Raw genomic sequence first — 27,627 nt, 5'->3', positions numbered from 1 at the left:
AACTTTCCTCAGTGGCTCCATCACTACATTTGCCTAAAGACTTGTGTTTTTCCAAGTAAGTATAAATGATGGTGAAATTGTGGCAGAATACATTACATTGGAAGATACAGAAAGAGGCACAGGTGGGGCGGCGCATTGGCACAGTGGTTAGCACTGCTGCCTCACCCCGCCAGGGACCCGGGTTCGATTCTGGCATCGGGTCATTGTCTGTGTGAAGTTTGCACATTCTCCCCGTGTCTGCGTGGGTTTCCTTCGGGTGCTCACGGTTTCTTCCCACACTCCAAAGATATGTGGGTTAGGTTAAGAACATAAGAACATAAGAAATAGGAGCAGGAGTAGGCCATCTAGCCCCTCGAGCCTGCCCCGCCATTCAATAAGATCATGGCTGATCTGACGTGGATCAGTACCACTTACCCGCCTGATCCCCATAACCCTTAATTCCCTTACCGATCAGGAATCCATCCATCCGCGCTTTAAACATATTCAGCGAGGTAGCCTCCACCACCTCAGTGGGCAGAAAATTCCAGAGATTCACCACCCTCTGGGAGAAGAAGTTCCTCCTCAACTCTGTCTTAAACCGACCCCCCTTTATTTTGAGGCTGTGTCCTCTAGTTTTAACTTCTTTACTAAGTGGAAAGAATCTCTCCGCCTCCACCCTATCCAGCCCCCGCATTATCTTATAAGTCTCCATAAGATCCCCCCTCATCCTTCGAAACTCCAACGAGTACAAACCCAATCTCCTCAGCCTCTCCTCATAATCCAAATTCGATTGGTTGATTGGCTATGCTAAATTGCCTCAAAGTGTTGGGGAATAAGCAGGGTAAATGTGGGGCTAAAGTGATAGGGCCTGGGTGGGATTGTTGTCGGTGCAGGCTCGATGGGCTGAATGGCCTCCTTCTGCACTCTATGATTCCATGAGGTAGGCCATTGAGGCCCATGAACCTGTTCCATCATTCAGCTTGATAATGGTTCATCTGTACCTCTGACTGCACATCACTTGATACCCATAACCTACGAAAAATCTGTTAACCTCAGGCTTAAAAAGTTTAATTGTTCCAGCATTCACAGGCCTGTGGGGGAGAGAATTCCATCATTTCATGGTCGTGGAGAAAAATTCCCGATTTGATTCCTGACTGATCTTGCTCTAATTTTATGGCAATAAACCTGAAACAATTTCACCTTGACTTGGTGGATGGATTAAGGATGTTCTCCCAGTGATCCAGCTACCATTTCTCCCTCAACCAACAATCCCTGAGCAGGTTAGATCATCTACTGCGTGTGGAAACTTGCTGAAAGTAATTCAACTATCAGATTTGCCTCCGACTCAAATGACAATGGATTAAGGAATTCATTGTGCGTGAAGCATTTGATGCATGTTGCGGACATGAAAGCATGTAAATGCGAGATATTTCTCTCTTTTCAGTTCCAACTCGGCACTCGAAGCTCACAGCAATTTCTGCCCTTTTTGAAATCTGACATTATTGAGCTGATTCATCCTGAGCAAGCCAATGAAAAGGGACAACTGGTGGGAAGAGAAAAAAAATCACAAAATGTTTATTCAATTACTTTACTGACAAGTCAGCATCCAAACTTCAGGCTTGGCCATTCTTCTTCCAACACTGTTCAGAATAGCTTTCCTCTGAATTATTTGAGCTTAGCTTTGAATACGTTTTCCTTCTTCTTAAAAGTAAATCATCCCCCCCCCCCCACCCATCCCGCCCACTCTTTTTAATTATTTTGTCTATTTTTTTTAAAAAGATGCCTGCGTTCGACACTGACATGCTGGACTGTTTCATGTGTTAAAGTCTAAGCCCTCCCAGCTGTCCTTGAAACTTAACTGCCACACTTCAGAAGCAAGCTTAATTGCTTCTTAATTGGATGGCTAGTTACATTATTGTCTTGGACTGATTCCAGGTTACATTTGTTTCAAACTGTCCAATGTATGGGACTTCTTAAAACTGTTGACGCATTCCAGTAATACTCCTGCCTTCTACACAAATAGTGTTACAATAACTGGGAAGGCATGGTGGCACAGTGGTCAGTACTGTTGCCTCACAGCACCAGGGACCGGCGTTCAATTCCAAGCCTTGGGCCACTGTCTGTGTGGAGTTTGCATGTTCTCCCCGTGTCTGCGTGGGTTTCCTCCGGGTGCTCCGGTTTCCTCCCACAGTCCAAAGGTGTGCAGGCTAGGTTGATTGGCCATGCTAAATTGCCCCTTGGAGGACTAGTGAGGGTAAATAGGGATTGAGGGGATAGGGCCTGGCTGGGTTTGCGGTGTGTGCGGACTTGATGGGCCGAATGGCCTCCTTCTGCATTGTGGAGATTCTATGAACATTGGCAATGAGAACAAAATGGAAAATACCAAAGAGTTGAATCCTCAAGGAATTTTGACATTCAGTAGCTAATCTATGTCTGCACAATGAATTGATCAGTGGACAAAAGCAGATATCTAATTATACTCTTCGACCATCTTTTAAGTATTCTGTTGTTGCTTTTCCCCAGACTTTTAAAATAATCTCCAGCTTCAAGAGAAATTTCCTTTCCAAACTTGAATCCTGAAATGATTTTTAAATCAGCTGTGGGGCTATGCCGCAGAATAATCAAAAATGAAAGCTCAGGAGGCTTTGGGACTGAAATCTCACAGTCTGTCAGCAGCACGAACCAACTTCTGAGTCCACAGATGTCTCCACAACTTGGTTGACAGATTAGGACAGTGCGTACGAAAAACATGTAAATATTGTGAAAGGAAGTCCCGAGTGGTCACATCTCTTTCCTCAGTGGCTCCATCACTGCAGTTGCCCAAATGTAAGAGTTTCCCAAACAAATACAAGCTTAAAAATGATGGTGAAGTTGTTGCAGAATACATTACATTGGAAGATTGGAACAGAGGTGGGCCTTTGAGGGCCTTTAGTTTGTTGCATTATTCAACTTGATCATGGTTAATCTGTGCCACAATTCGCTGACTGCACATCACCCTTAACCTCCCAAATCGATACCAGTCTTGAAAAGTTCAATTGTTCCAGCATTCACAGGCCTGTGGGGGAGAGAATGTGAACAAACTACGGTTGTTTTCTCAGGAGCGGCAGAAGCTGAAGAGAGACTTGATAGATTTTTGAACAGTAAAGGAAGTAAGGGCTATCGTGAGCGGGCGGGTCAGTGGAGCTGAGTCCGTGAAAAGATCAGCCATGAATTTTTGAATGGCAGAGCAGGCTCGAGGGGCCAGGTGATCTATTCCTGCTTCGAGTTCTTAAGTTCTTATGTTCCAAGTCTACAAAATTATGAGAGGCATAGATAGGGTTGACAGTCAGAATCTTTTTCCCAGAGTTGAAATGTCTAATACTGGGCGGCATGCACTTAAGGTGAGAGGAGGAAAGTTGAAAGGAGATGTGAGGGGCAAGTTTTCTTTTACACAGAGAGTGGTAGGTGTCTGGAATGCTCTGCCAGGGGTGGTGGTGGAGGCAGATATGATAGGGGCATTTAAGGGGCTTTTAGACAAGTACATGAATATATAAGGAATTAAAGGGAAACGGACCAAGGGCAGGCGGAAGGGATTAGTTTAATTTGGTGACATGTTAGGCACAACATTGTGGGCCGAAGGGCCTGTTCCTCTGCTGTACAGTTCAATGTTCTATATTCTATGTTCTAATTCCAGAATTTCTTGACCGTGCGTGAGAAGGATTGCTTCCCCATTTCATTCCTGACTGGCCTTGCTCTAAATCTATGAATGTGCCATTTTGTTCTGGATTGCTTGACCAGAACTTTCAATTCTGAATCAGGAACACGCTCCCAGCAGCAGTTCCGAGTCCCATCAGATTCACTGATGCCACACATGTTTTAATTACAAATGAGCTGATTGGGTCTGGGGCAGATTTGGCAACCAATCAGCAGTGCCTCACACGGCCTGGAGACAGGACATAGAAATAGAGGGCTCTTTGTAAAGTTGAGTGGCAGCCATGACTTGGCCAGCCACTTGCTGTGGTAATGTCTGCGCAGGAAGCCGATTTGGATCAGACTGGCACTTGACGGGACTAATGGATATGGGCGACTGCAAGATTAATAGATCGAGCTCCTGCACTGAGGCTGTGGCTTAGACCAGAGCCACAAATGCTTCAAGGACTCCATAAGATCTGGGAAAGTGAGTGACAAGCGGTAACTCGGTGACAGACCCCTAACTGTGTACAACAGCAGCATGCACATGAGCTGAGCAGACCACATACCCATTGTGCTTGGTAACATTGCAGAATAAGTGCCCGGTCGCATCATGAATGTGTCAGCCATGCTCATATTTCAAGCAAAAATGAGAAGGAGACAGTACTTCGGAACACGATAGTTCATATCAATGTCATACTGTGAGAGTTGAGAGAGGGCAGCCTACTCATACATCATTCTCTCCCTATCCTGCAGGAGAACAGAGCTCACAATACCCAGAGGTATTGACCAATGGCAGAGTGCCAGACCTACTTGCCCATGGCCATGGTCAATGTACTGCTGAACACTATTGTTGTATCATTGGAACAGGCCATCAGTGATGGTGAGTTTGGAAGCTGAGACCAGAAGACTAATTTGATAGCCCTCACCTCAAGTGAAGGAGGAGAGACTCCTGTCCAAAGTGCTCTTCATCTCATTATCTACTGTCACTTTTTGAGCGTTGGTTGTGCTGATGCTGCCAATGAGTGCTCTGAGTTCTCATTGACATTTTGTTTCCTTGCCTCTCCTCTAGCCCATCCAGCCAGCCACACACGGTTTGGAACAGTGCAGACATCACCGGCCTACTTGACAGGAGAGTCTCCACAGAGCCTGCACTGCCCCATTCCACCTCAGCACTCCCGCGGCAGCATAGGCACTCACACCTCGGTAGAGTGAAAACCTAGCTTAGATTTTCTAAGGGACCACAGGGTGAGAGGCACAACATTGCAGTGAGGAGGAGGAGGAACATGAGGCGCAGTCAGCTGTGGACAGTTCCCTCCGAAGGATGGAGGACAGTCACAGCTAGTAGAGTGAAGAACCTAGCCCTTGGGTGTCACAGACAAAACAGGTCATTCCGGAGGGTCAGAAGCAAATGAGATCCCCATTTCTGGAGATCGCTGAAGCATTGTGGAGCTAAGGGCAGTCAGTGGAGGAGTCCATGCAGTGCATATGTGAGTGGCCACCCTCATGGAGTGCCATATGCGGCATCACTCTGAGTTGATGCAGGAAACAGCAAGCTGACATGCACAGACAGAATGAGGCTTTCTCTAGCATGAAGTGCTCAGTGCTGCTGATGGTGCCGAGATGCTTGGAATGGAGAAAAAGATGGCGCCGGAGAGAGGCAACTTTTGTGAGCTGTCCCCAGCATACCCTCTAATTCCATCTTTACCTCTCGTTCTATGCTCTTAAAATTTAAGTCTAACTCTTTTAACCTTCCTAATAATGTTCTTTTTAAATATCTTACAGATCTGGCGATCCTTCGGCTCCCCTGCTGCCATCAGACTTTTGAATGGTCCGATTATATATTAAGCTGATCTTTCTCTCCAGCCAATCTGTAACTGCAACACTATATTCTGAACCCTCTCCTTTCCTTCTCTCCTATGTACTCTATGAATGGTATGGTTTGTCTATATAACACGCAAGAAACAATACTTTTCACTGTATCCCAACACATGTGACAATAATAAACCAGGTCAAATCAAAAGTTTCATTCAAGTTGCTGGCCCCATCCACTGTGGAAAGGTGCAATGAAAAGGCTGAGGCAGTCACCAGCTCCCTCTTTCTATTTGTCTTCTTCCTCCCCATCCCCATCCGAGAAAGAGTGGTGCATCAGACTCTCTTCCTCAGCCAGTGATGCGCGATTAATCCACTCGGGAGGCTGGATCGTACCCAGGAAATAAAGGCTTTTATTAGCAACAAGAATAGAGCATACTGCTTAACAATACAATCCCAGGCTAAAGGGTCACTAGGAAGTGCAGTGACCTTTATACACCTATAGGAAGGCGGAGCCAACCGGAGTGTACCACAGAACAATACCAACAGGTGGAACACCCCAACCCTAACCCCAACAGTAACAAGAGTAACATATGTACAAGTACCCATAGTGATAACCATCTATGGTTCAGTACCCATAGTGGTAACCATCTATGGTTCACCACATTCACCCCTCCTTTAAAAACAAAGGCCGGTGGGGCAAAAAAACAGTACGAACTGTCCATATATTCACAAGTTCAGTTGTGTCGGAGGGCCGCACCGTCTCTGCGACCTCCTCAACACTGGCGGTAGCGCCGGTTCTGGTGACCATGGTGACCCTCTCTCCAAGGTGGTGTCCAGTGACTCCTCCAGTTCCTCACGGACGGGTGGACCTCGAGGTGGCGACAATCTCCTGGACTCAGGCAAGCTGTACACGGGAGTAAGAGGATGAAGTGGAGGTCCCGATACTGCCCGCGCCGTGTCAGGAGGGGAGATAATGGGCAAAGGAACCCTAACCAGGGGTGCGGGAGCGACGGGGGTTTCCAGGTCCCCTGCAGGCGCCAGATCTCAGATAGAGAACGTGTCCTCTCGCCTGTCAGGATATGCTACATAGGTATATTGAGGGTTGGCATGGAGGAGATGGACCTGTTCAACCAAAGGGTCGGACTTGCGGGTCCTAACATGCCGCCGCAGGAGGACAGGTCCTGAGTTCGTCAACCAAGATGGCAGCGAGGTCCCAGAGGAAGACTTCCTAGGGAAGGTAAACATCCGCTCATGTGGGGTAGCGTTGGTTGCCGTACACAGGAGGGACCGGATTGAATGGAGCGCATCAGAAAGTACCTCTTGCCAACGGGAGACTGGAAGACCCCTAGACCTCAACGCCAGTAAGACAGCCTTCCAGACTGTAGCGTTTTCTCTTTCGACCTGGCCATTACCCCTGGGGTTGTAACTCGTAGTCCTACTTGAGGCAATTCCTTTAGAGAGCAGGTATTGCCTCAAGTCGTCGCTCATAAACGACGAACCCCTATCACTGTGGATATAACTGGGGTAGCCGAACAGGGTAAAAAGACTCCGCAGGGTTTTGATGACCGTGGCAGCGGACATGTCTGAACAGGGAATGGCAAAAGGGAATCAGGAGTACTCGTCAACCACGTTGAGGAAGTACACATTCCGATCTGTCGAAGGAAGGGGGCCCTTGAAATCAACACTCAGTCATTCAAAAGGGCGAGTGGCCTTAATGAGGTGTGCCCTGTCAGGTCGGTAGAAGTGCGGCTTGCATTCAGCACATACCTGGCAGCTTCGAGTTATCGACCTGACATCCTCTATGGAGTAGGGCAGATTCCGGGCCTTTACAAAATGGAAGAGCCGAGTGATCCCCGGATGGCAGAGATCATTGTGGAGGGCCTGTAGCCTATCCTCCTGCACACTGGCACATGTTCCACGTGACAGGGCATCTGAGGGCTCATTGAGCTTCCCCGGACGGTACATGATATCATAGTTGTAGGTGGAGAGTTCGATTCTCCACCTTAAGATTTTATCATTTTTGATTTTACCCCTTAGCGTGTTGTTGAACATGAATGCCACGGACCGCTGGTCCGTGAGCAGGGTAAATCATTTTCCAGCCAAATAATGGTGCCAATGCCGGACGGCTTCCACAATGGCCTGAGCCTCTTTTCCACAGAGGAGTGCCGAATTTCGGGGCCTTGGAGGGTGCGAGAGAAAAAGGCGATGGGCCTGCCCACCTGGTTAAGTGTGGCGGCCAGGGCGAAATCAGATGCATCACTCTCCACCTGGAAGGGGATGGACTCATCGACAGCGTGCATCGTGGCTTTCGCGATGTCGGCTTTTATCCCTTCAAAGGCTAAGCGAGCCTCTGCTGCCAGGGGAAAAGAGGTAGGCTTTATGAGCGGACGGGTTTTGTCCGCATAATTGGGAACCCACTGTGCGTAATACGAAAAGAAGCCTAAGCATCTTCTCAGTGCTTTGATGCTAGTGGGTAGGGGAAGTTCAAGGAGGGGGCGCATACGGTCTGGATCGGGGCCGATGACCCCGTTTTCCACCACGTATCCGAGAATTGCTCGGCGGTGCTTGCTGAATACACACTTCTCCCTGTTATAGGTCAGATTCAGGCGAGACGCAGTGCGTAAAAACTTCAGGAGGTTGGCATCATGGTCCTGCTGGTCATGGCTGCAGATAGTGATGTTGTCCAGGTACGGGAAGGTAGCCCGTAGCCCGTTTTGGTCCACCATTTGGTCCATTTCACACTGGAAGACCGAGACTCCATTAGTGACGCCAAAAGGGACCCTTAAGAAGTGGTAGAGACGGCCATCCGCCTAAAAGGCCGTGTATTTTCAGTCCTCTGGGCGAATGGGGAGCTGGTGGTAGGCTGACTTCAAATCGATGGTGGAGAACACCCAGTACTGCGCAATCTGATTGACCATGTCAGATATGCGCGGGAGAGGATACGCGTCCAGCTGCGTGTACCTATTAATGGTTTGACTATAGTCTATGACCATCCGGGGCTTGTCTCCAGTCTTAACCACCACGACTTGTGCTCTCCATGGGCTAGTGCTAGGTTGAATGATCCCTTCCCTGAGGAGCCGCTGAACTTCAGATCGAATAAAGATCCGATCCTCAGCGCTGTAACGCCTGCTCTTAGTTGCGATGGGCTTGCAGCCTGGCACGAGATTTTCAAATAAAGACGGCGGGGTGATTTTGAGTGTTGAGAGACTGCACGTGGAGCGCACTGGGCAATTTGGAGGCTGCTGTTCTCCCACTGAAAGTGGAGGGAGTGGCCCATCGTACTGCAGGGTCACACTCCTCAGGTGGACCATAAAGTCTAGTCCCAGGAGTACCGGAGCGCAAAGGTGCGGTAACACGAGGAGCCTGAAGTTCTCATAAACTGTGCCCCGCACCGTTAGATTTACCACGCAGCTCACAAGAACGGTAACAGATCAGGACCTCGACGCCATAGAAATTGTCTGCCTGACAGTCTGTACTCGGAGACTGCACCGTTTCACGGTGTCCGGATGAATGAAACTCTCCATGCTCCCGCTGTCAAACAGACAATGTATCAGGCGTCCGTTTACCTCTATGTCCATCATGGACTTGTCGAGTCTGTTAGGCTTGGCCTGGTCCAGGATGATTGACGCCACCGTTGAATCTTGAGTGCAACTGCAGGCAGCTGAGATGGTCGATGATGATGACCCCTGCTGGTCGTCTGCGGTCGGTGTCGACCAAAATGGCTGCGCCCATGGATCGCACGTGGTCGATGGCGTTGGAAGTGGTGGCACTCGCAGGTCGCACGTGTCTTGCATCGTCGTCCTCAGGAATGGCGGCGCTCGTGAATCGCACGTGGTTGAAGACATCGACGAAGCTGGAGACGAGGAGACGGATCCTGGGGAGTCACACGCAGCACTGCTTGGCTTTGAAAGTGGCTTCGCTCGGCACACTTTAGCATAGTGCCCTTTCTTCCCACATGCGGAGCAAAATACCGTTCTGGCCGGACATCGCTGACGAGGGTGCTTCGCCAATCCACAAAAATAGCACCGTGGGCCTCCTGGAGCTGCCGCCGCCGTCAGGTCCGAGGTTGAAAGCACGATCGCGCAGTTCCTAGGAGCCGCTGGGTAGAGTTGAGTCGGTGGCTGTACTTGCCACGATGTTCCCACGTGGTCGGTGGGGTAAGTTCCAAGACTTCTGGAGGCCGTTTCCATCGCATCAGCCAATTCCACCGTCTTAGCTAGGTCCAAATTACCTTGCTCTAGCAGCCGCAGGCGAATATAGGATGAGCCGATTCCCGGCACGAACGCATCTCGGATCAGATCGTTAGTGTATTGAGTCGCCGACACTGGCTTGCAATTGCAGGCTCTGGCTAGCTGCTGAAGTTCGCGCAGGTACTGTCCCATCGTTTCACTGGGCTGCCGCCGTCGAGTGGCTAGTAGGTGCCGAGCATGAATCTCGTTTGGCAGTTTATGGTACAGCTTCTTAAGTAGTTCGATGGCCTCTTTGTAGTCTTGGGCATCACGGATTGTTGCATACATAGTGTCGCTTACCCTTGCGTGGAGGACCCGCAATCTATCGGCGTCGCTTTGGACTGCTGTTGAGGCGTCGATATAATCCTGGAAACACTTCAACCAATGGTCGAAAGTGTTCGACGCTCCAGCAGCACGCGGATCTAAGGTAAGCCGATCGGGTTTTAACATTTGCTCCATGGTTCTTTTTTTTTCAAAACAAAAATTGTTGCTAATAAAATTGATGCGCGATTAATTCACTCGGGAGGCTGGATCATACCCGGGAAATAAAGGCTTTTATTAGCAACAAGAATAGAGCATACTGCTTAACAATACAATCCCAGACTAAAGGGTCACTAGGAAGTGCAGTGACCTTTATACTCCTGTAGGAAGGTGGAGCCAACCGGAGTGTACCACAGAACAATACCAACAGGTGGAACACCCCAACCCTAACCCCAACAGTAACAAGAGTAACATATGTACAAGTACCCATAGTGATAACCATCTATGGTTCAGTACCCATAGTGGTAACCATCTATGGTTCACCACAGCCAGCTCCAGGCCTTTCTGCATCGTCAGGTTTTAAGGTGTGCAGGGGGCAGCATGGTGGCATAGTGGTTAGCACTGCTGCCTCACAGCACCAGGGACCTGGGTTCAATTCCCGCTTGGGTCACTGTCTGTGCGGAGTTTGCACATTCTCCTCATGTCTGCGTAGGTTTCCTCCAGGTGCTCCGGTTTCCTCCCAAAGCCCAAAGATATGCAGGTTAGGTGGATTGGCTACTAAGTTGCCCCTCAGTGTCAGGGGGTTAGCGAGAGTAAATATGTGGGGTTACAGGAATAGGCCCATGTGGGATTGTGGTCAGTGCAGCCTCGATGGGTCGAATGGCCTCCTTCTACACTGGAGGGATTCTATGATTCTATTCCATGATTCTGGATGACCAGAGCTGTACAGAGCATGAGAAAGTGCTACAGCCTGTGGAGAGAAGGTGGGGAAGAGAACAACATAAATAAGGCATAATAGTAGAAGGAGCTCCATAGCTGAGATCTTATAGAATTGGAACGGACCAGGGAAAAATCAGAAGGAGCCTTGCTATCATTGGGAATGAATCCATGTTTGGAAGGAGACAAGGAACCAGAAACAATTAGAATCTTTACAACTACCCAGGGAAATGCCTGTAGATCCTGTTTCTCAGAATACCTTCTAATAACCTACCCAGTGCAGATGTTAAGTTCACCAGCCTGTAGTACCCAGGCTTTTCCCTGCAGCCTTTCTCAAGCAAAGACACAGCATTTGCCACCCTCCAATCTTCAGGCACCTTACCTATGGCCGTCAATTGATTCAAATATCTCAGCTTGGGGACCGAGGTGTTGTTGTGCTCAAGCTCTGGATGGGGTTTCTCTAGGATTTGCCTGTTGCCCTAAGAATGCTACCATAGACTTTTACGTGTAAGAAACATTCATGTTTATTTACAGATCCACATAAATCTCAGTATTCGACACAAGATTGTACTGCTGCTTCCCACCACAACTCAGTCATGTGACATTGCACTGTGGTTACTGTGGTGAACCATCGATGGTTACCACCACGGGTACTTGTACATATGTTACTCTTGTTACTGTTGGGGTTAGGGTTTGGGTGTTCCACCTGTTATTATTGTTTATGTGGTACACTCCGTTAAGCTCCACCTTCTTACAGGAGTATAAAGGTCACTGCTACTTCCTAGTAGCCCTTAGTCTGGGATAGTATTGTTAAGTAGTGTGCTCCAATCTTGTTGTGAATAAAAGCCTTTATTCCCGGGTACGTCCTAGCCTCCCAAGTGAATCAATCGCGCATCAGTTACATACATACTTACATCAGTACCAGGTGGTTCTGATGTTAACCTTTTACTCTTCATCTCTCTCCAAGACATTCCTGTCAAACGGTGAGAGCGTGCAAATCATCCTCAACCTTGAAATGAAATCAGGAACTGATTGTGGAGACTGGTCAAGGCAAGACAAAGACTAACCCTGTGAAGTCTGAACGTTTGAGGACAGATGTAGCACAATGTATATAATTGGAATAAAGCCTTGTGGGGTTGGGTTGGGGGAGAAATGAAGAGTAAAATGGTTAACATTAGAACCACCTGATACTGATGTAAATATGTATATAATTACAATGCAATGTTACATGACTGAGTTCTGGTGGGAAGCAGCAGAGTCGAGCACTGAGATGCATGGTTTCTCTTCGGCGAGAAAAACTCCTGCTCCCCATGAACGGGGAACAGTTGTGTTGGCCTCACCAGTAGAACTGGAGGCCACTGAGGCCCCCTGGGGAGGCCGAGGGCAATGGGGTGTCCCTTGGGCAGTACCCGACTGGCAGTGCCAGTCTGGTACCTTGATACTGCCAGCCTGGCACCTTGGCAATGCCCCCCAGGCACTTTGGCACTGCCTGCTGGGCAGTGCTGGGGGTGGGGCCTGAAGTGGCGTGGCCTATGTGGGCAGGGCTTGAATGGGGCAGGACCTATGGAGTGGGTAATGAAGAGGGCAGGGCCTGCAGTGGGTGGAACGAGACCGATACAGCCTGATTGGGGAAGGAAGTGGGGGCCACTGTGCACTCTGCCTGAAATCGGTGGGGGAGGGAGGGGACCCTGCTGCCGCTCTGCCTGTCATCGGTGGGGGGGAGGGAGGGGAGCCCACTGCTGCTCTGCCTGTGACCATTGAGGGGAGGCATAATCGGTCCGCATGGTGGGGTGGGCAGCGGGGGCTATATTTTTGGGCGGTGTGGGGCTTGCGGTTGGCCATGGGCCAAAGTGCTTGCTGGGGGCCAGGGCTGGGTTGACGCTGGCTGCAGCAGCAGAGGCCTGACAGCTCTCTCTCTCTGTCAGGCCTCTGCTGTTGGAATTGCACATGTGCAGCCACAGATGTCTGCACATGCGCAATAGCTCCCTCTGCTGCTTGATCAAGCTGGCTGGTGTGTTCAGCCCCACCCACTGCCTCCAGTTGCTAGAAACAGTCTAGTCCATTTTTAAAGCACTATATGCATAACATTGGGAGCAAAAACGCACCCAAAAAACAGATCTGCAACTCTCCCATTTTCATGCTAGCTAGCCAATGTGTTCCCCATGTTTGCTGATTGAAAATGCCGGACTAACGCAGTGAGGCTTTTAAATTAGTTTCACAGCTCGCTTCACAGACAATAAATTGGAGGTATGACAGGTTCCAATCCCTCACCCACCATTCCAAGGAAAATTATATCGCATTCTGGAGGTGATGGGATCTCGTACCACCTTCTGGAAATGCAAATCATGACTGTACCTATTCCCTGACAGTTGAAAATCCAGCCTTATGTATAACTTTATATTATCCGTTTTATCATTTAGAGCATCTCAATTAGACCACCTCTTGTAATAACTCAAGCAGCCAATTGTAAAGAAACAATGTTTAATTCTTAAATCAAAAGTTAAATCACAACCCTATGGTGAATATACTTGAATCCCGTCTGGAACAATAATTCATTGGATCCACTGAGGGGTTCACCTTATCAAGGGCTCGGTAGGTAATTGCCTATTACCATGGGAACTCATGTTCCACGAGTCCACAGGGAGGTCAATTAGGGATTCCCCATGTAAGTCCTCAGGGTTATCACACCTCCTGGCCTACCACTTATCACGGGTGGCACAGTGATTAGAACTGCTGCCTCACAGTGCCAGAGACTCGGGTTTGATTCCCGGTTTGGGTCACTGTCTGGGCAGAGACTGCATGTTCTCCCCGTGTCTGCGTGGGTTTCCTCTGGGTGCTCCGGATTCCTCCCACAGTCCGAAAGACACACTGGTTTGGTCTATTGGCCATGCTAAATTCTCCCTCAGTGTACCCAAACAGACACCGGAGTGTGGTGACTGGGGGATTTTGACAGTAACTTCATTTCAGTGTTAATGTAAACCTTCTTGTGACACTAATAAATAAACTGTAAAACAATGAATCTGCAGGGATGGCCTAATTTTTTTAATTTTGGAAAGCTTCCAGTAGAGTTCCTGTTCGTCTTGAAAAGCCCATTTCTGGGATGGTGGGCATAGTTACTTCAGGTGAGGCAGCAGAGCCGGTTTCCCTTCCGGGTAAATTAAGAACCTTTTTGCTGAAATTTGAAAATCAACAAAAGGAAAATAATCAATCGAATCACAATCAAATACTCGTGGGGAATTTAAATTTTAAATCTTCCCACCATTGCAAAACTGTAGAGGAAATCTACTGAGAGCACCGAAACAGATCTTATTTTAAAGTCACAAATGATAACTGTGGAAAACCTTCCCTTCTTGACCAGCTTGCAGCCTTTGACATAGTTGACCGCGGCATTCTCATCCAAAACCTCCCTACTGTCATCTGGTTGGACTTCCATTCTTACTAAATGTAGCCAGAGTATCAGTTGCACTGGTTTCTATTCCTTCTCCTGCACTCCTTCCTCTGCCGTCCTTCAAGGATCTATCTTTGGCCGCCTTTTGTTTCTCATCTACATTCTGCCCCAAGGCAACATCATCTGAAAGCATTGCATTGTTTTTTTCTATATGCTATCAGCAACTATCTCCACCTCACTGCCACTTCTCCCTCTCTCCACTATTGCCAAATCATCCGACTGTTAATCCAATATCCAACATTGCCAAGCAGAAGTGAAGTATTGTTTCAATCTCTGTCCCCAACTGAATTCTTTAGTTGCTAACTCCACCCCTATCCTGGGGCAGCACGGTGGCACAATGGTTACCACCACTGCCTCACAGTGCCAGGGACCTGAGTTCAATTCCTGGCTTTGGCACGTCTGCCTCAAAGCACCAGGGACCTGGATTCGAATCTCGGCTTGGATCGCTGTCTGTGCGGAGTCTGCACGTTCTCCCCATGTCTGCGCGAGTTTCCTCCAGGTGCTCCCTTTTCCTCCCACAGTCCGAAAGACATGCTGGTTAAGTGCATTGGCCAGGCTAAATCCAACTAGGGGATTTTCACAGTAACTTCATTGCAGTGTTAATGTAAGCCTACTTGTGACACTAATAAATAAAAAGTAAATAAATAAACATAAAACTTGCATGAATGCACTATCTTTTTTGACTGTATTTTCTGCGAGACAGGCTGAGCATATCTATGGACAGGATTTTCCGGCCGCGCTCACCCAAAGCTTGGAAAATCCCACCCGAGGTCAACAGTCCTTTGCACAGTTCTCCCCACCCGCTACAATTCCCATGGTAGGCAGGACAGGAAAATATGTGTATTTGTGTGTGTGTGAGAGAGAGAGAGGCGGGTAGAGAAATGAGTGAGCAATGTCGCATTAGATTTTCAGGGTAATTGCATGAATAAATAAACCTCTTAATTTAAATACATTAAATGTTATTGCTGGTTATTTAAAATGACCATACAGTCAATAAAGAAACACACACACCTTCCTTTAAAAAAACCACATTGATTAGAGGGTGTCTTTCCCATCCCTGTCTATAACAACAACAAATATAGCATAACAGGGCATTGTTTTTTCAGATGACAAGTTTTATAAAAGATGCTGGATGGCATTGATGATACACGTGGCCATCTGTGCCTCTAATATTAATCTCCTGGTACACATAAATCAGAAAATCTACTCACTTTGACATGGGCTTGGATCAACAGAACCGAAAAGTGCAATTGAATGCAAAATATCCTGGTAATATCCACAGTTGTCTTAATTTTATCACAGTTCACCCACCTCCTCCGGTGTGAAGGAAGAAGGGGACTTAACAGGATAGGACTTTCAGGCATAATTGTACCCATTGATTCCACTGAAAAAATGAAGGACATTCACAAAATTCACATTGCCACAACTCGAGGGACAATGGTACATTCCACAGTATTTACCCCTGCGAAACTATCCAAGATAGGCTAAACTAATGCTCCTTCTAAGTTGTCAGTGTATTGACTGATCATGATTAAGGGTTTTACATGATAGTTCAGACCTCTCGCTGCAGAGTCAAGAAAGGTCCGTGCACTTGTTGACAATGTTTCTTGTACCACGCTTTCTGTGTGTTCCTGTCTGTTACCTTGAGCTACTTGTTAGCTCTCTTCCAGATGCACTTCATCTTTCCATCCTTGGTTTTGTCTTAGTCCTCTGGTTACTGTTCTCCTCCCTATCTCACAGGTAGTGTCATGGTATGGTCACCGGACTAACATTCCAGAAGGCCAGGCTAATTCTCTGGGAGTGTGGGTTCAAATCCCATCGGAACAGCGGGTGAAATTTTAAATTCAATTAGTAAACCTGGAATAGAAAGCTGGTCTCAGTAATACAGACCATAAAAGCATCATTGATTGTTATATTTAAAAAAACAATTGGTTCACTATTGCCCTTTAGAGAAGGAAACTTACCATTCGTAACTGGTCTGGCCTACACGTGACTCCAAATCCACAGCAATAAGGATTACAATTAACTGCTCTCTGAAGTGGCCGAGCAAGCCATTCAGTTAAAGGCAATTAGGGATGGGCAACAAATGCTGGTCTTTTCAGTGATGGCTGCATCCCACAGAATAATTTATAAAGAAATACACCAAGTGCTCCATGCTCCATGATTCCCTCTCCACCAGTTTTACATATGCACCATAGAAAGCATCCTTTCCGGATGTATCACAGCTTGGTATTGCTCCTGCTCTGACAACAAACTACAAAGGGTTGTGAACGAAGCCCAGTCCATCACGCAAACCAGCCTCCCATCCATTGACTCCGTCTACACTTCCTGCTGCCTCGGGAAAGCAGCCAGCATAGTCAAGGACCCCACGCACTCCAGACATACTCTCTTCCACAAGAGAGAAAAGAGCTGACGTTTTGAGTCCAGATGCCGGGTCATCTAGACTTGAAGCGTCAGCTCTTTTCTCTCCTTACTGATGCTTCCAGACCTGCTGAGATTTTCCAACATTTTTTCTTTTGCTTTCAGATTCCAGCATCCGCAGAAATGTGCTTTTATACTCTCTTCCAACTTCTTCTGTCGAGAAAAAGATACAAAAGTCTAAAAACACGAAAGCTTCAAGTTTTTAGCTGTCCAGATCACCAACAACCTGTCCTGGTACCCCCATGCCGACACTATAAGTAAGAAAACCCACCAACACCTCCACTTTCTCAGAAGACTAAGGAAATTTGGCATGTCAGCGACGACTCTCATCAACTTTTACAGATGCGCCATAGAAAGCATTCTTTTTGATTGTATCACAGCTTGGTATGGCTCCTGCTCTGCCCAAGACCGCAAGAAACTACAAAAGGTTGTGAATGTAGCCCAATCCATTACACAAACCAGCCTCCCATCCATTGACTCTGCCTATACTTCCCACTGCCTCGACAAAACAGCCAGCATAATTAAGGACCCAACTCACCTCGGACATTCTCTCTTCTACCTTCTTCCATTGGGAAAAAGATACAAAAGTCTGAGGTCACTTACCAACCAACTCAAGAACAGCTTCTTCCCTGCTGCCATCAGACTTTTGAATGGACCTACCTCGCATGAAGTTGATTTTTCTCTACACCCTAGCTCTGACTGTACACTACATTCCGCACTCTCTTGTTTCCTTCTCTATGAATGGTATGTTTTTTTGTCTGTATAGCACACAAGAAACAATACTTTTCACTGTATGTTAATACATGTGACAATAATAAATCAAATCAAAACCAACTGGCTCAAAAATAGCTTCTTCCTTGCTGCCATCAGACTTTTGAATGGACCTACCTTATATTAAGCTGATCTTTCTCTTCACCCATCTGTAACTGCAACACTATGGCCAGAATTCTACAGTCCCGCCCGCCATGCCAATTGGAGCAGGCAAGGGCAGAGCATGGAAAGGTCTGTTGACGTCGGGCAAGATTTTATGATTTTGGGACGAGCGAGGCCATAAAATCCCACCCTATATTCTGCACTCTCTCCTTTCCTTCTCCTCTATAACTGGTATGTTTTGCCTGTATAGTGCGCGAAAAACAATATTTTTCACTGTATCCCAATATATGTAATAATAATAAATCAAGTTTCCCTCCCTAAATACTAATGTCATTAAATGATGGGCCAAATGGCCTCCTTCTGCTCCTATGTCTTATGACTATAGCGCAACACAAGATTCCAATAAATTGCCAATAAATTATGAAGAGAATTATTTTAAAATATAGGCAAACAATGGATGTTCTGTTAAAATCACTTGCTTTGAAAGCTGATATTAATTTATATTGCTCTCGCTCTTACAATATCCTGCTCAAGCTGCATTGGCAGTTTGAAAATCAGTCAGTATTCTCCCATTTCTACTTCAACCTTTGAAATAAATCAGTGGAAAAGTTCACATAAGATCACATTAAGAACTAAATTTGGCAATAAAATATAATGATTGTGTCCGAGAGTTATAATCTTCGAAACACTGAGTTTTGATCAATGACCTTTATTTTATGTAGTGTTCTGCTGCTATATCTGTTTTCTTTAACAATTTTTCTGAATATGACTCCAACATTGGGCTTTCCATCATTGCCCCTAGAAACAGGAGAATGTCAGGCTTCACTGGACAGCAAGATCATTCTAGTTCTTCCATTCCACCATACATTCACTGCCCCCATCATAGGAGCCAACTATTTCTTCAATGACTTCCAAACCTTTGTATCCTCTACCATATTACAAGTTCATCGTCTCTGAAGAAGAGTCATATGGATTGGAAATGTAGTTAACTCTGTTTCTCCCTCCACAGATGCTGCCGGACCTGCTGAGGTTTTCTGACATTTTCTGTTTTTATAACAAGTTAATTCTCACTCGCTGGGCAGCGTTTAATGCTTCACCCAAGAGCAGACTGGGACTTCCGAGCTGCTCTGTCACGTGGAGAGACCACTCAGTAAAACGTGGAGACCTCATTGCCATCCTGGAACCAAGATAGGTGGGGTTGGAGTCACCAAGGTCAGTCGGGGAGGCCCCATTGAGGGGATGTTATTGGTGAGGGGGGGAATTGGTAAGCTTCTAAGGGGTTAGTCTCCAGATCAGGAACTCTGTAGCCCACCAGATATTCCCCATCCTCATGGGCAATGCCTAATACCACAGAAACAACAACACATAAGACCATAAGATACAGGCACGGAATTAGGCCATTCAGCCCATCGAGTCTGCTCCGCCATTCAATAATGGCTGATATGATTCTCATCCCCATTTTCCTGCATTCTCCCCATAACCCTTGGTCCCCTTATTGATCAAGAAACTATCTATCTCTGACTTAAAGATACTCAATGACCTGGCCTCCACAGCCCTCTGTGGCAATGAGTTCCACAGATTCCCCGCCCTCTGGCTGAAGAAAGTCCTCCTCATCTCAGTTTTAAAAGAGCATCCTTTCACCTGAAGTTGTGCCCTCGAGTTCAAGTCTCTCCCATTGGTGGAAACATCCTCTCCATGTCCATTCTATCTCGGCCTCTCAGTATTCTGTATACTCTACTATGTACTGAGTATTCTATACTCAGCCCTCACTGATAACATTCCCTCACTGGTGCCGACCTGGCTGACCCTGGTGGCTCCATCCCCATTTGCCTTGGTTCCAGGGTGACATCTACAGTGCTGCTGTGGGAGGGATGCACTCCAAGCAGTGGGTATCGTTCCATGTGTCAGATTGAAAACTGAAGATCTGCCGACGCTCCGATCGGCCAGCAATTCTGGGAGTTGTGCGCTCCAACCAAAAAGGAATGGGAGCCCTGGTGCCGGCAGCTAATTGCCTGATCAGCATATGATTTGGATGAGGGCTCTTGAAAACAATTAAGGCGGCACTGCCCTTGCCTTTCTAGCCCAATGTCAGAGTTATTGCTATCTCAACAAAATTCAGCCCTTTCTCTGAAAATGTGTCCTGATTTGCATACTAAATTTACCTCATGCCAATTTGAACAGGAATCTTTTTAGACACATTTTATTAATGTTCTGAACTCACCTTTTGTAGGGCATTTATTAAGTTATGGAATTTTGTGACACCCCTTTAATAATCACCCGCAGGGCTACTAGGTACATCCCTGACTTATGATTTTTGCCTCAAAATATGCACATAATGTAATTCTCTGAAGGGACTCTCAAATATGAATGATTCTCTGATGTAATGATGAGCAAATGTTGTCATAGCAGCCTCGCAATGAATTACTCTTAATACCAAAGCAAAATACTACAGGCGCTGGAAACCAGAACAATCGTGGGCCATAACTTCCTCGGAGTGGCAATCAGCCCAAAACTTACCCCGGTATTGACCATGGCCAATTCCACAACTTGTTGAAAATGCAGTTCCATATCTAGCCTTCGTTTTTTACGTTTCATGGAGGACAGTAAGTTGCAGTCACAATTTCAGCTCCCACACACTCTCACCATGATTGTCCTCCCTTTTCCTTGTTGCAGAATACCCACAAGTCATTTCATCATTCCTATAAACTTGAAAGGAAAAGGAAAACATGAAATAAAAATGACAGAAGAATTCAATTGCCCATCAGTTTTGGGATTCATGTCGAGCCAAATCATTGAGCAAACAGAGGAGTGGAAACAGACACCAACTGGAGAAGATGTGCCTGTTTGAAGTTTGGCAATTTTGGGCCATATTATTGATGGTGTAAGTTGAATTTACCTGGTGGTGCTAAATTAGACAGCTGCAGATTTATTACTGAAGATTTGATTAGATGGAATTTTCTTGAGGGAGTATGGGTCTCCCTCCCATCATCCCCCCCCCTCCCCCCCCCATTCCAGTGCCGGGAGCAAACTGCCAGTGATGAGGAAGGACTATAAAATTGAGTGCCATACCCAGAGAACCACACCCGTCATTTACCCAGCTCTGCTGGTATGTTACCTGCGTGTCTCGAAACATCGCTCCTCTTTGGTGGGGACTGCCTGTAGTCCCAACAGTAGCCACAGCTCCTGATGGCACTGCTGTAGTTTGAGAGCACCCGGCTATTTGATAGATCAAGAAACGAGGTGGGGCATACATTGGCTCACGCGCAACAGTCCGTTTTAGGATAGCTCACAGACTGAGTGATAGAGCATACAGATTCTCTAATGGGGGCGGTTGTAGGTAGGGGAAAAATATCACCTTGCCCTTGAGTCGCTCTCTCCTGTAACAACTGATGTTGCTTTGCCTGCCTCCCATGCCTCCTGCAGCCCAAGGTGGATACCTACATGCCCTGAACGAAAGATCCTTTCTCAGGTAACTGCTGGAAGGTGTCCAATGAGCTGGTATAGTGAAATATTCACAGAGAACTTCCAGGAAATTAAATATTTGAGTGTTGGGGAAATCTTTAAAGAGTGTTTCAAAATGTCTCCTGGTGTGTTTCAAAAGTTATAGAATCTGTACTTTGCAGAAGGAGGCCATTTGGCCCATCGAGCCTACACCGACATCAATCCAACCCAGGCTCTGTCCCAGTACTCCCTGCTAATCCCCCGACAATAAGGGACAAGCTAGTATGGCCCATCAACCGAACCCGCACATCTTTGGACTGCGGGAGGAAACCAGAGCACCCGAAGGAAACCCACGCAGACACGGGGAGAACGTGCAAACTCCACACACAATCAGTCACCCAAGGCTGGAATCGAACCCGGGCCACTGACACTGAGGCAGCAGTGGCAACCACTGTGCCACCATGCCACCCCAAGTCATCTTTTGTCCTCCAACAGCAATAGAACAGGAAAAGATAATACACCTTTAAGCAGCATTTAAAATACTTAGCAACACTGAATTTACTCCCAACTGATCGCTGTTGGAAGGTGAGCTCTGGCTATCGAAAAAAAAAGGTGGGGGCAGCCCCAAAAATGAATGTTAACTGACAATTTGTGTAACAATTCGCATGATTCACTGGACGGCAACTGTACTACCAACATGGTATCTTGGCCATGTTGCAGTGTTTTGGCACCTAAAATATCTGGGGAAGATCACCTTTAAGTACAGGTCATACCAGTTCTTTTAAAATTTTTGTCTGAGATTCATGAAAAAAGGGTGGTAAAACCAAACGTTGAAGAAGATTTTAAAAATCTTCTGAACCCGTAAACACGATCTGTGCCCAAAATGTTCTTATCCTTTAAACAGTTGCTGCAATGTGCCCAAATGAACAGGTGTTTTTTTTTCAATTTACTGTGTACAATACCTTAGTGTGATATTGTAAAGTACTGCAGGATTGTCTTGGAACCAACAGATTGTCACAGCACCCAGCTGCCATTTGCGACAGAATCTGCTATAAATCACAAGAAATTCCAAGCAGATTGCTTCTATTTCAGGACTACTTTTTAACAAGATCAATGAGATCCTGTCAAATAATAATACAAGGCTATGAGAGGCCCCAGTGAATGGAATGCTTTACACCTCTGTATTTGCTTTTTTTCTCAGTCAATATAATAAAGAATCTCTCTTAAAAATGCGCTGGGCAAAGCGTTGTGGCCCGTCCCTCTCTGACAGAGTGACAGGCCTTTAATTGACCGGATAGGCCGGATCCTCGTCCGTCATTAACATAGGAGCACAGGAAATAGAAGCAAGAGTGGGAGGATGGGCCGATCTTACCTGTCGTTCACGCCACACTACCGCTGCAGTGGGAAGTAGGAATCTACCATGAAGCTAACGTAGATTATCAGAAAACCCCATATCGTTCACTAATGTCCTTTATGGAAGGAAATATACCATCCTTACCTGGTTTGGCCTACATGTGACTCCACAGCAATGTGGAGCAATGTGGTTGACTCTCAACTGCCCTAGGGCAACTAGGGATGGGCAATAGATGCTGGCCAGCCAGCGACGCCCATGTCCCACGAATGAATAATAAAAAATAAATCTGGCAGATGTTAGTCATCAGATCCCTGGACATTTGAAGGTGTCGACAGCATTGCCTCTTGCTCATCTGGAGATATGTATGACAAGCGTCTTCTGTACAATTGCAATACTCAACTGCTCTGTGAGTCTCAGCTTCTGGGAGTGGAAGGTGTCTTTGCTGCCCCCCTCATGAGGGCGAGGGTCTTCCCTTTGGTGAGACTGGTACCAATGTGCCAATCTTCTCCGCCTTTGACATTTCCTGGATGCCAGGATGAATGCAACATTAGATCCACCATCCATCATCTTCTTTAGAGGAACATTAAACAGAATAATCCCAGCAATTAACCTTATCAAGCTCCTGAAGAACTCTACATATTACAATGAGATCATCCCCTGTTCTCCTAAATTCGAGGTAGGCCTCGTCTACTCCAATCTCTCCTCCTCTGACAGCCCCAGCCCAGGAGTCAGGGAACCTTTGTTGCACTCCTTCAAAGGCAATATGAACTGTTGTAGTAAGAAGTTGCATCTTTGTAGAAACTTGATGTCTGTGTCGATATGTGCGATCTTCTTGGAGATCCTCTCCACTTGGAGCCAGCAGTTTGCGGTGTCGATGGTAGCCATGATGTGGAGATATGAACTGTTGTCAGGAAGTTCTTTACCACACAGGTATAAAGTAAAAGGTAGATATTTATCTCAATGACACAACATTGACTTACATATCACATCAGCCATTGCGCTGCAGATATGACTTCCCAGATTCTACAACAGTTACAGTCACATTCACAGAGATAGATGGTGCCAAAGTTGAACCTTACTCGGAATACGTGTGAAATGATTTTCTGCGACACCTCAATAGTTTATTTTTGTTGATCTTTGTATCCAGATGATGTAGTTTACACCTTTTGTTGTGTTCCAATTTACAACTCTCCAAATATGTTAAGTCATTGATTTTTTTCTGCCAACTATAGGTATTTCAAAGGATTTGAGAGTAATGGTTCTCCCATCTAATAATTATATTAGTTTCTTAACATGTTCAGATAGAAAAAGATTATTTTATTTTCCTGTACTTTGATAGCAAATTCCGAATCTCAGTCTCTTTAGATGCTGTCCCAAGGAGTGCTTCCTGGCCCAGTGCACATTCAGCCTCACCCGAATCTCTGCCTGAGAAGCAGCAAAGTTAACCCTGTATTTAGTCTCATCTGCTGTCTTAGGTGGTAGGTTTGCTGTACCTTTGGATGGCTGCAAACTGCAACACTGCCCAGTTTAGACAAGCTATTGAGGTAATTTTAAAAATTGCTCATGGAATTTGAGAGTTGGCTGCATGGCCAACTTTTGCTGTCCATTCCTAATTTCTCTTGAGTAAGCAAGCGAGAAGAGTTACAGATTCATTAGGATGCTGTCGTAGGAGGGGATACAGAGTTATGAGCGGCACGGTAGCACAGTGGTTAGCACTGCTGCTTTACAGCTCCTGGGACGCGGGTTCAATTCCAGCCTTGGGTGACTATTCAAACCCCACCGGACAACCACCACACGTCTGCTTGGGTTTCCTTCGGGTGCTCCAATTTCCTCCCACATTCCAAAGATATGTGGGTTAGGTTGTTTGGCTATGCTAAATTGCCCCTTCGTGTCAAGGGAATGAGCAGAGTAAATACGTGAGGTAATGGGGATAGGGCATGGGTGGGATTATGGTTGCTGCAGGTTCGATAGGCCGAATGGCCTCCTGTACTGTAGGGATTCTATGATTCCATTCTAGCAAGAAAGACACCGGCCTAAATTTTATGCTTGGGGCCTGCCTAAAGTCAGCACGGGCAGGAGCGCGTGTGAAACCAAGTCCAGCCCAAGATTGAATCATTAGCACAATATTATGCTTGCTCACCAATTAATGGTGAGAAATATGCTCTGGGATAGACTGAATGCTGCTGAGGAGAGCAGGAGGAGGGCAGGCACCAAGAAAATGGTGTGTGCACAGGGCTGGCACTGCAGTTGTGGTCCCTCAGGGGGACAGCCGTTGCGGAGCTTTCTCAGGGAGCTTTTGGCCTTTAAAAAATAAGTATCAGGGGAAGACTGCCACAAGTCAGGGGGAATGGGCAGAGTAAATATGTGAGGTTACAGGGAAAGGGCCTGGGTGGGACTGTGGTCAGTGCAGACTTGATGGGCCAAATGGCCTTCTCTGCACTTTAGGGATTCTATGATTCTAAGGGTGGAATTTTATCGGCTTATCCGCCAGAGGTTCGTACGACCCCACCCGAAGCCAACGGACAATGCCTTTCTCCGAGCCTCGCCCTCTCCTGGGATTGGGGCAGGCATGCCAGTAAAATTCTGGCCTAAGGATGTCTGGGCAGTGCAATCATAAACAGACCTCTGTCCCCAGACACATTTCTCAATTTTATTTGATCCCTGACTTTCGTCCTGTCCTGGATCAAGATTGAAGCTAAAACGTAAAGGCCCTCTTGCCAATGGGCCTTCGCGCCAACCATAAAGGCAGATGGGCAACATAAAATCCCACTCCATTGCTGTTTAATTCATTTAACTTGGCTTCCTGATTGTTGGCAGATGCATTTCATTGGTGGTCCACCTAAATATCGCCCAAGGCTATGAAAACATTGGGGCAAGTGTCCACATCTTCCCACAATTTCATGTGCTTTTGGGTCTGGCATGTGCCTGCCTGAGCAATGGAAAATTCTGGCCTTGGAGAATTGGGGCAATTTATTTAGAACAGAGAAGGTGAAAGGGTAATTTTATTTTGATATTTACGATAACGAATGAATGAAACTGAGATGATAGAAACAGACATTTTACACCGATGGAGAAGACATAAATATAAGATTTAATGCAATAAATTTAAAGCAGTCACAAAAACCCTGGTGAGGCTGCTGAATTTACTGGAATGGTAGTGACTGAAGCAAAGACTGGGTGAAGGACAGGAGAAGGGAGGCATTAGAAAGCAGGTAGGATACATAGGATCAGGACTATCGAGAAGGATAATTATTAGCACAGACTGATTGGTGGAATGGCCTATTTCAGTGTTGCAATTTCCATGGGCGGCACGGTGGCACAGTGGTTAGCACTGCTGCCTCACAGTGCAGGGACCCGGGTTCAATTCTGGCCTCGGGTGACTGTGCGGAGTCTGCACATTCTCCCCGTGTCTGCGTGGGTTTCCTCCAGGTGCTCCGGTTTTCTCCCACAGCCCAAAGATGTGTGGGCTAGGTGGATTGTCCACGCTAAATTGTCCCTTAGTGTCAGGGTAAATTTGTGGGGATAGGGTCTGGGTGGGATTGTTGTCGGTACAGGCTCGATGGGCTGAATGGCCTCATTCTGTACTGTAGGGATTCAATGATTCTTCTATTCTATGTAATTCAATGGTACCAATTGGAATTTATCCCCACATGAAAATGACGAGCGTAGTTGGAGTTCTGGCGCCAAGTTGATAAACTTCTTTCTGATGTGGAATATCTATGCCAGAAATTGGTCATTTCTGACTGAATAGGCACACAGCACATGGTGCAGTTAATTTCAGCTGTTGCTAAGGTGTTATTAATTATACTGACACCTGGAAATTGATTCCTGTATTTTAAAATGGTTTCAATGGCATCTATTTGAAAGTAATTAGACAGGATATTTTTGATTTGCCCATATGGAGTTCTCATCTCGCAAAGCGGTGCTTCCCCTTAAAGTGGTTCCAACGTGTTAAAATGAGTAGCCTGCCATGATTTGTTACAATATCCTGCTGGCTTCTCTTTTTAAGATTGCGCAAAAATCAAAGGGTTTTCAGATGGCTGTTTCACAACTTGGCTCACCCACCGGATTACGAAGACTGCTGCTGCTTGCAATCATCCAACATGGAAATAGGAAAAGATCATTCTTCCTGCAAAGATGCCTGTGTGCTAATTTATTTGTGTACACAAGCCAGAGTTGTAAGATGCATCATAGCAGCTTTCACAGCAGGACCCAATCATAGAATCGTACAATCCCTACAGTGCAGAAGGAGGCCATATGGCCCATCGGGTCTGTACCGACTCTCCAAAAGAGTATCTTACCCAGGACCATCCTAGCCCTATCCCCATAACCCCGTGCGTTTATATGGCTAATCCATCTAACCTACAAATTTGGGACAATTTATCATGACCAATCCACCTAACCTGCATATCTTTGGAATGTGGGAGGAAACCGGAGCACCCAGAGGAAACCCACGCAGACATGGGAGAATGTACAAACGCCACAGTCACCCAAGGCCGGAATTGAACCGGGGTCCCTGGCACTGTGAGGCAGCAGTGATAACGATCATGCCACTGTGCTACCCAATGATTTTATAACTATAAAAAAGACTATCTGCTCCCTTACTTTGGTTACCTTAGAAAGATTGTAGATGGGGGATGGGTTTTTCCAGTCCCTCCCAATGGCAGGATCTTCCAGTCCCGCCAAAGTTGACCCCTCGTGGTGGGTTCCTTGGCAAAAGGGTGCGCAAGCCACACAAAAGCCCACAGGCTGTAGCAGTGCTGGAGGATTTCACCGGCAGCCAATGTCTCACCACATCTGCTGCGGGAAAGCCTACCATGTGGGGAGCTTGGAAAATTCCACCCTCTGTGGCACTGGATTCATCATCAGCCATGTCTCTTCTTACGAACATAATGTTTGTTCCTAACTTGTGCAACAAGATTGACTAAATTGGTTTCCTCATGCATCAGTCAAGAGAAAACTAAAACTAATTATATTTATCTAGCACCGTTAACATAATAAAACATCCCAAGATGCTTAACAGGAGTGTTATTAGGGAATTACGGAATTGAGTTTGGAGCACAGATAATGGCTTCAATCCTCCCCATATTTAATTAGAGGAAGTTTCTGCTCATCCAGTGCTGGGTGCCAGAAAAGTAGTCTGATAATATAGCAAAACTTGAGGGGTTGAGAGGGTGATGGTGAGGTAGAACTTGGTGTCA

The sequence above is a fragment of the Mustelus asterias genome, chromosome 21 (genome assembly GCF_964213995.1).
Source record: "Mustelus asterias chromosome 21, sMusAst1.hap1.1, whole genome shotgun sequence".
Lineage (NCBI taxonomy): Eukaryota > Metazoa > Chordata > Chondrichthyes > Carcharhiniformes > Triakidae > Mustelus > Mustelus asterias.
This window is presented reverse-complemented; position numbering follows the sequence as displayed.